The sequence below is a fragment of the Pseudopodoces humilis genome, chromosome 13, assembly GCF_049639895.1.
Source record: "Pseudopodoces humilis isolate 2021_Gansu_Grassland_sample_001 chromosome 13, ASM4963989v1, whole genome shotgun sequence".
NCBI lineage: Eukaryota > Metazoa > Chordata > Aves > Passeriformes > Paridae > Pseudopodoces > Pseudopodoces humilis.
The window spans coordinates 7,046,037-7,054,539 of NC_142212.1; the positions used below are offsets into that span (position 1 = coordinate 7,046,037).

Here is an 8,503-nt window from a genome sequence, read left to right on the forward strand (position 1 = left end):
TGTTGTAGTGGACACACCATTCATAATAAAAGCTATTAAAAATGTGATTTCTGACATTATTCCACCTCAGTGTGACCTCCTTTCTTTCCTCCAAGTGACATAGCCATAAGGCTCAACTTTGTATATTTTGACCTTTTTTGTTTGGTCAGTTTTGGTTTTGCAGGTAAATCAATTTCCCAAAATTTTAGAAGTTTATGAGGTGGTTCTGGTCTTGCTACCAGTCAAGGATCAGTCAGCCATGTCTGAGAAACCCTTACAGAATCACTTTGAGAGTACCAGGAGGGTCTCCAGCCTTGGGATATGGCCTTACTAAGTAAATTAAATGGAAGTTCTCAGCTGTAGCGGTTAACTCAGAGCCATCCACCACACATCACACCCAGTTTGCTCCCCCTTGCCTGGTGCATTTCCCCTACATTTTCCTCTGTTTATTCCAGTACCAGCAAAAGTCCTATTTTTGTAGAGAAATGCAACACTGTGCAGAGGCTGGGGAGGTGCCAGTCACACAAATCCCACAGGAGCTTGTGCCAAAACTCAAAAGCCCAAAAGCAAGCCTTTTTTCCATTTAATTATGAAACCTCTGCTCCTTGCATACAAGAGGGGAAGTTTTATGCCTGTGCAGTGTTTGCTCCTGTGACTTTTGCCTCTTGTCTGAAAAAAAGAGAAAAAATGCCCAAGATGAAAGGGCTGCATCAAGTCTATCACTGAGAAAAGCCATTATTTTCCAGATATATACAGCCCTTTCCTGAGTTCTGAGGCTAAAATATTGTTTAAAAAACCTTTCTATGGAATTGAGAGATAAAATCCCAAGTTTTTGTCTTGGTTTTCCCTTGGGAGGTTTTTGTGCAACTCTGCATTAGTCTGAGTTACCTGGAACAAAGGTTCCTATTGGTCCAAGTGATCAATTTTAAACACTTCTCAAATTAAAGAGTCTATCAAGACTCTTTGTACAATCCTCACATTTCAGTATAAATAATTTTAGAGGAAAATGTCCAGAAATTGTCATTCTGAGTTGCAAAAGCTTTGACTTCATAAGTATTTCAGTGTATCAGGGACTGTTCTCTGGCAAATTTGAGTGTTATTTTTCCTGGAATAAGTAATCAAGTCAGCTGATGTGAGTCAGTCTCTGCTGTACACGACACACAAGGTTTGCCATTAATCCAGACCAGATCAGAACATTAACACTAAGCTGATGCTGGTGTGTTGACTGAGGCAGAGGGGAGGCTGCTGATTTCTACCACCAGTTCCCAGGGGAAAGAAAAATTTGGGATTGGAGGGCTGACTGGGAAGAGATTCCATTTCATACAGCGTTTGGTATTACCTCCACAATTACCCTTGGCTGAGTAACAATCCATCTTTCTTGGGCACAAATCAACACACCAAACCCAGAACCACAACAAAGAGAGTGCATGCTCCTAAATCATCAGTTCAGGGTCTCACTACAATTTAAAATGGAGTCATCTGACAGGGATTATCTCTGTGGCTCGAGAAATAAAGGAACAATACCCTGGGTGGGAAGACATGCTTTCAATCTTTGTCACCTAACTGCTGCCAGAGGACAAGCATGGTGGAAACCAGTCCCCAAACATGTAACACAGACACCACATTTTCTCACCCCCCTTTTCCCAACAGCCAACAAATGAACGCGTGTGACTCACAGAAACTGGGGCTGAGCCACATTTCTGAAGGCAGAAAGACTGCATAAAGACAGCTCCAGCATGAAGGAGAAAAAGATCTTTGTGGCAAACTGAATTTAGCAACGTCACTGGGAGCTTCTGACTCAACCCTGTTCTGCCCAGCTGCACACTCCAACCACCACCACTCCACATACCTGCCAAACCAGCCCCATTCAGCCCACTTGGAGCTCTGCCACCAGCAGCCGGACAGAAGATGACTGATGCAGTTGTAAAGCAACATCTAATGAAGAAATTCTTTTTATTTCAGGGCTGTAATTAAGCCATACCTCGCAACACTGCCACTGGCTGAGGCAGGAAGGCTGCTGAAGGATTGTACCAGGAGAAGCAGGAGATAGAATCAGGTTGTTATTCCACTTCAGACCAGTCCACGCTGGCTTGAGTCAACCTCAGACCAGTTTAAAGTAGCTGTTTCCTTGCCTGTCTCTGCTGCCTGGCAGGTCTCCCAGATAAAAGGGCTGCTTGCATTGCTGTGGCACAGGGGAGGGTGCTCTGGCACTGGAGACTGGCAGGAAGGTGTTGTCCAGGTTTCCAGGGACTCTTGGTACAACAAAGGGGGACACTGCTACAGCAACAAAAACTGCAAGATCCCACTGTCAAATGTTCCACCTCCAAACAGCTTCTCAAGCCCACTGCTCCCACTCTCCCTGCAGACTCATGACTCCGGTTTTCATTGTACAGGAACACAAACACTCCATACATGTACTTAAAGCAGAATATTTAAACACTTCCAAATTAGCTCCATCTCCTGCACATCAAGCTGATCATGTCCCTTCAATGGGCTTCCCAGACAGCTTAGCCAGCTCCCAGGTGGGCACCTCTACCTGCTGAAAAGCTCAATGCTGAGCTGACAGCTCCCTCCTCTGTCAGAAAGTAATAAAAGCGGACAAAGAGTCTGTCAGAGTTCCCCTTGGAGCAGAGTACTTCAATAACCAAGGATATTATACATTTTCTCTCATTTTTTTAATGCAGGCAGGGGAAGTCTCCAGAGTAGCTTCCCAGTGGTACAGGACTCCTCAGCACTATTAAAACATCACTTCTCATCTTGCCGTGTTGCAGCTGATCAGGGGGAACCTCACACCACACCACAGCTGTGCCCTGCTGTGTCCAGCTGTGTCAGCACATGCCAGGTGTCCTGCTGTGGTCCTTCTGCGCTTTGGCTTCTCCAGGATGCAGCAGGAGACAGCACAGGCAGTGTCCTGCTCAGGCAAGACCGCAGGCTCCTGTAGGTCACTGGCAGGTCTGTCTGTCCTTCCCACACAGTTTCACACTGAGGAGGTACCCACTGATCCTTCACTTCTGACTGTGAGGAAAATGTTTAATTTACTGAGCATCTAATGGCAGGATAAAATCACATATAAGAACTTAGCTGTTATCCCTGATGCATTCCCTCTGCTAACAAGCCAGCCATTAAGTGAAGTTGCATGTGCTGAATGTTTGTGCCCCATGCTTAAGGCCAAGGGGTTTTTTGGTTCTTAAAACAAACTGGAAAAGGAGAGCATGGACAGTTCACAGAAAAAACAGTTTTGACATTGCAAAATGTTGGAGAAATTTAATTATTTCAGGATCAAGTTGCATCATTGTGTTATCTTCTGTTTACCTTCAAAAGGGAAAGGAGTTTTACTTCTAGCACCATTTACTAGAGCGCTTCCAAATATTTCTAAATTCAGAAAAGAGGAAGCAAACAAATTATCTCAAAGTGCACAGAAAGATTTTAATATTAAATGCCTTACTGTACAATTTAAATACTCTGTTCCCTTTCTATTCTATATTATGTTGTTTTACAAAGCATTAATATTTGTCTAATAGAGTTATTGCTGGATTCTACTAAACATCTCTGAATTTTCTCTCTTCTGCTCCATTTACAAACTCAAAGTTCTGGAACAATTTAGGGTTTGAACATAAACTGAACTTCATTGGTCTTGCTTGCTTCCTGTTAGTCAAACTACAATTTTTTGATAGGGTTTTTAATTCAATTAAGTTTCTCTGAACATATCACAAAGTAAACTTATTTCCATTGCATTTTCTTGCCACAGCAGCTACTGCTCATTTAAAGTCAGCAAAATGCCAAGTGCAAGCTTAAAGCAAATCACATGCTGTGATGGTGTGAAATAAACTAAACAATTCAATTTTCAACTGAGACACAAGCTTAAAGAATTGTGTAGAAAAATAAATGACTTGCAACGAGATGCTAGTGAAATACAGGAAAGGTTTTCAGAACTGCAGGAGGAGCTGCTTGTGCCCTATTTGTGGAAGACAGGAAGGTGGGTCACACTAGGATTAAGAGATGAGCTTGTGCAAGTCACAGCAGTCTGGAGCTGTTGTGCCCAAGAGCCAGCCAGGGTCTCTGAGAGGTGCAGCCTCCTGGATACATATTCTCAGGTAAGGATGCAAGATAAACTTTCAGTTCAGGCAATAAATCACCTTCACATGAGGAGACCAGGAGGAACGCACATGTGGACAGGGAACACAGACCACAGAGTGTTCTGATGGCTTTGCTGTAGGATTTTAAAGAGTGCTTGCTGCACCCATGGAGGCAGAGGATAGGCTTGGAGACACACAGTTCTTGGAAGAGCAATGTTCCTCTGAGCCTCAAGGCCTTCCAACCAGGGATTCTCTCAGTAGAAACACAGAGCTGCTTTCTCCTGCAACAGGGATGCCTGACCAACACCACCTTGGAGGTGCCTGTGCTCCACACAAACCCATGCCTGCATCAGACACTTCAGCTGCACTGATACGGGGCTTGTACACATCCTTTCTCCAACCACAGCTAGAGGCCAGAAACTTTTTGGAGCTTCTGCTCCCCCTCTGCATATCAAAGGCTTTGGATTTCCCTGTCTGTGTGAACAGGCAGGTCTCCATTCTGTGAAAATCCTATCCAGAGCATAGTGTTATAGATGGGCGGTGCGATGGTTGGCTCCCACAATTAAGGCATGAATATTGCGTGTATGTTTAGAGCAGCTTTATTGATGTACGGTTACGTTATTGTGATTTGTTGTTTGGATGTCCCCTGTTCTCCCCACAGTCCCTTTTCCCCGCAGGGTTGCCAAGGGCGAGCTTTGGTAGCCGGAACCGTGAGGGAAGGCGCGCACGCGGGCCCGAGGCTGGGGCAGCTGGGCTGGGCAAGGCCGGCACGGGGGCGTGGCACAGCAACACCTGGCCTCCAATCACATTGCAGGAAAGTAGCCTTCACCAATGAGCGGCGAGGAAGAGTTGACTGACAGGCACTGGGAGGGGCCAGGGCTGCCTGAGGCGCCCCCCAGGACTATAAAAGGTGGAGCAGCCATTTTGTAGATGAGCTGGTGGCTGTTGTCCCTAATTTTCAGCGCGCTGGTTTTTTTCCTTATTCGGTCCTTCGTTAAGGTTTTTAATAAGCCATTAAAATTTTTAAAAGCGAGCATTGTTTGTCACAACAGGAATTCTCCCTTTCATCAGGGCTGTCATGACAGCAACATGTCAAACACCCGTGGGCCCAGCTGCAAACTACCACCTGTGGACAAACACAAGGGAGTTAATTGCTACAGCAAGAGGAAAGGAGGAGGCTAAAGGTCTGGCTTTTAAGGTGGCCACTTCCTTTAGGACTCCAGACAGGTGACTTGCCCTTCAGGATTCTTTATCTGTAAGGCAGATCAAAAACTAAATTCATCAAGGCCTGCACTTGGCCTAAATGCAGTGTAGACTACACAGAGATGTCCTACATGGAAGAAATGGGCCTCCTTTTGGTTTGGACTCTGCTGGTTTTACTTTTTTTTTTATATTGGCACCATTGGGAGAGTTCCCATTTGCTTAATTAGGCCACATAAGAGGAAACAGGAAAGACACTTGGCACATTTGGCTTGACCTGCTAATTTTCATAGTTTATGAATCTGAGCCACCTGGATTCAGATAAGCATTCTTGACATTAGGAGCTGGATATCCAAATCAGCTGGGAAGGATAAATTGTTGGGGATTTTTGGGTTGGTTTTGGTTTTTTACAGCAGACACAAACCCATGTTTTTATTGTGGTAGATAGATGCTTTATACTGCTCAGCTTATAGCTCTAGAACAAAGACAACACTGACATACCGTCATGTTTGGTTGGCAAACACTTCTAGATACTATTCCCAGTTTCTGACAAGGCTTTTAAAAGCAAATTATAATGCAATTAACTAATGGGTAAGTTATGGAAGGACTCTCAGTAAATCATGTCAATGCTGTGGTGTTTGAAGAAAGCTCTCAGTTTCCTGGCACAGCAACTACATTCACTCTTCAGTCAAGTGTATAGCTTGACCAAAAATAAAACCCATGGTATATTCCCTAAGGGGAAAAAAAAAAAACAACTTACCAGCTACTGCTTCCTATTATTTCTTCTCAGTTCTTGGTTTGGTTTTTTTTTTCCTGACAGCTGTGAACACAGTTGAAAGACTGTCTGACTTCAGTGGAATTGATTGCAAAAGGTATCTCTGCAATAAAAATAACTGCAAAAGATATTATGGGGTGTTTTAGCTGCTCATAGCATTCAGTTAATAAACAATTTTTTCCCCGTATGGGCCCTTATCTTGGCAAAAAATAAATTGAAAGGAGAGAGGGAAGGGCTTATGTTTATGACCAAACTAAACATTTCAGAATACATTGCTTTAACTCATAAACAAAGTCCCCACATGTTACGTGAGAAGAGCTGCACTTCTGCAGCACCTCCTCACCCTGGATGCAGAAAACTTACTGGGGTTTTGGCCATCATGAATGTCAGGATGAAGACTGTTTTGAGCAATAACACACACAAGACAAGAGAAGGTGGCAAGTTCGTACTATAGATACCTTTGGAAGGTGTGGGTTACAGATAGACTGAGGATCGTCATTGCTGGCAGTAGAGCTTGTTGGCTACCTTGATTAATATCAGTTTTGAATCCACTAAAAGCTGCCTACTCACCAAATTGGTAACAGTCAGCCCCTGAAGTACTTTCATTAACATCATGCCCAAACAGTGCCCACCTGACAGAGGTCACCTGAGGCCACAGACCCACCCAAATTCAATGAGTGCTCTCCTTTGGGCTACAAGCTACTACTAGGAGAAGCACACACAGTGATCAAAACACCTGACAGTGTTTTGTACACAAAGGCCAAATTCCCCAATGGATCATGAAAAAAACCCAGTAGGTAACATGGATCTCTATCAAACAGTAATAAAAAACAATTATGAGAAGAACCTATGGCCTAGAAATAACTGACTTCTGGTTCAAGCCCAACCAACCCAGTGTCCAAACCACAGGTAATTTCCCTATGGACTTCAGGCAAATGTACTTCTGTCTCAGCATCAGAGGTGGAGGTGTACTGGTCAGCCACAGAATAAACTATCGTGGGCCTCTGACTGTGCACACCATCAGTCATCTGTCAAGAACTGGTACCAAGCTATAAAAACCATTTACCAGGTAAGATCAAATGTCTGCTTGATAAGAAAAAGTCCTTGCAATGCTTTACAGAACAAGCCAGTCCCAGGGACTTGCTTACTGAGAGGGGCTAAGCAGAACCTTTCCTCTACAGGCACCAGAGTAGTACATGTAAAGGTCAGGCTAAAGTTAGCTGGCAATGCAAATGCTGTCAAATGAGGGAATGGGGAGAAACACTGATCATGCATCAGAACCAGCACAGCACCAGTTTCTCTTACAGTGCCCAGGTTAAACAGGCCATTCCCAAGTGCCAGCTAAAGGCTGCTGTGCCTGTTCACAAGGGAACCCTGAGAGACTGCAGAAGCTGTTTGTCATCAACCCTCTCCTTGCACACATTCCCTTTGCAGTGATACCCCCCCAGGTCCCCCTGAGGCTAGTTACACATGTTGAATCTTCTCAGGTGGGCAAGGAAGGAAACAATTATGAAGTAGTACCCTTCCTCCAGTGCATCAACCACAGGGCTCTGCATCCTGGGATAAGGACAATCCTTGCCATTAAGCTCACCACACACATGTTCAGGAGATGCTGTCAGTGACTCCGAACCCTTCCAGCCCCTGCCTTGTGCTGCCTGTGAGCCCTTCAGCTTTCTCCAGCCCCAACAGCATAGCACAGTGCCTGCTAGTAGCAGAGCTCATCTGCTGTACTAGAACAAACAGGCCCATAGAGAAACTTTTTATTTGACACTTTGGTACCACTGCCCTCTCTTACCTGACTTAAGTAGGTTGTACAAGGGCTGAGTTAATTAAATCCAACCTATGACCGAACTCCCTGATGTCAGCCAGACCAGGGCACTGAGTGCCACAGTCAGCCTTTCCTTGAACACCTCCAGGGACAGCCCTAGGCAGCCCATTCCAGTGTCTGATCACCTCTACTGTGAAGAAGTTTTTCCTGATGTCCAACATAGACCAATTTAAGACTACATCCTCTCATCCCACCACTAGTTACCATGCAGAAGAGGCCGACTCCCCACCAGGCTATAACTTTCTGTCAGGGAGCTGTGCAGAGTGGCAAAGCCATCCTTTAGCAGCCTTTCCTGCAGGCTAAACACCCTCAGCTGCTCCTCAAAGGACTTGTGCTCCAGACCCCTCACCAGCTTCGCTGCCCTTCTCTGGACCCACTCCAGCCCTTCCAAGTCGCTTCTGAAATGACAGGCCCAGAACCACTCACGGGACCCGAGGTGTGACTCTACCGAAAGAAAGGGGGAAAATAACCACGCCCAGGCGAACTGGGCATCGCGATTCAAGTCCCTGCCACAGCTGCCTTTCATCCAGTAGGTGCGGAGGGACCATGCCCAGCATCAATAGTTCCTCACGGGGCAGGCATCGGTAAGGCCGCAAAGAAACCGGCAGCTCCGCCTCACAAGCCAGACACCCAAACCCTGCCGCT

The 8,503-nt window shown here is 45.4% G+C and overlaps 1 long non-coding RNA gene across 2 annotated transcripts; it reads right to left on the minus strand.

Annotated features, from left to right (window-relative positions):
• Positions 1 to 3,051: 3,051 nt before the first annotated feature.
• Positions 3,052 to 8,500, minus strand: LOC148183218 (uncharacterized). Of its 2 annotated transcripts, none has more exons than XR_015773727.1 (3): positions 7,826 to 8,500; positions 6,016 to 6,133; positions 3,052 to 5,181 (listed from the first exon to the last, which is right to left on the minus strand). It is a non-coding gene; the product is annotated as an uncharacterized LOC148183218 (long non-coding RNA). The 2 variants fall into 2 exon arrangements; XR_015773726.1 differs by having other exon boundaries at positions 6,016 to 6,148.
• Positions 8,501 to 8,503: the final 3 nt, after the last annotated feature.